Below are 1,397 nucleotides of genomic sequence, written 5' to 3'. Positions count from 1 at the left end.
CCATGAATTTTTGGTTTTCTTCATTCTTCGCTCTGGATGAGGAGAGACCCATCATTGCATTTAGATGGCAGCTTGCAAGCTTTTAAGATCCCAGTCACTACTTACCAAAGTAAGAGGTGGAACAATGTTTTGTGTAGTATGTTATGCCAATTGAGCTTTACGTCCCCTGCGACCATGGTCCTGAGCCCACAGGTTCAACTACTCAGTCCCTCTGGGTAGCTGGCTGTGACCAAGCAAAGACTACAACCTTGCTCCTTGTCAGCTCTACTATACACCTGGGAATTCAAATCATACACATAAAGTTATGGGACCATTGTCTGCCAACCCTATACATGTTCTTGGGTACACTCTCCGCTTCATAGACATACCTACTAGTTCAGCCTGTCCACCCATCTATCTACCTGTATACCCATGTTTGCCTTCACTGACAATGCAGTACTGTATGTGCAAAAGGGTTCATCTTTGTTGTTTGTACCTCCCATGTATGGGGATGGTTTTCTAAAGAGCAAATCTGAGTATAAAAAGGGTCATTAGACAGTATACATGTCTGATTGGTTTTGTATCTATATGCAACTATTTAGCTTCATTAGTTTGGTGCTTTCCCATCTGTAAAAGATGTGAGATCCCTCTCCTTCATGGTACCATAATGCTAATAATAATTAGAGTGTTTGTTTATAGGATGCTTATTATATGTCATGGTTAGTAACTTATGTGCATTAGTGCTGATGTGCACAATCTCCCAGGAAGAATGATGATACAAAAGCAATGATGCATCTTTGGGTTGTTATGGGATTTAAATGATATAACTGTAAATCTCCTAGCACATTACCAAAGACAGAACTGGGCTTCAAGTGACCTGCCTAATACTGTGTAACTAGTAACTAGTACATGACAGCCCACCAGCCACTCCTCGGAAGGAAGGTTGGACAATCTACTTCCATAGTGATACCACTTTGGAAACCCAAGAAGGGGTTGGTATGAGTTGGGTCCAACTCGACCGCAAATAATAACAACGACAACAACAACAGTAGATGACAGTGTAAAGATACAACACTCTGACCATCAAATATATTTGTTAAAGGCAAAAACATCATTACTATCTAACCCTCATAAATAAGAGTGATTAATTTTAAGAAAAAATTGACAAATGCTTTATTTAGTCTTTGAGTTCTCATTTATCCTCACTATATCATCTTCTATTGACAACTCTGCACACAGGCCAAGAAGGAATACTAGTGTAGTATACTATCCTAATCTTGTGTAATTAATTCTCACTTTCAAAATAGTGTTGCATATATAATCTCATTTTATCTTCTCAATGGCCTTTTAAGGTAGTTTGACCAGTAATTAGTGTCTTCATTTTAAAGATGCAGAAACTAAAGATATAGAAACTAAGA

The sequence above is a fragment of the Orycteropus afer genome, unplaced genomic scaffold (assembly GCF_000298275.1).
Source record: "Orycteropus afer afer isolate SDZICR_OR568_19922 unplaced genomic scaffold, OryAfe1.0 scaffold00165, whole genome shotgun sequence".
Lineage (NCBI taxonomy): Eukaryota > Metazoa > Chordata > Mammalia > Tubulidentata > Orycteropodidae > Orycteropus > Orycteropus afer.
Note: the sequence above shows the minus strand (reverse complement) of the source record.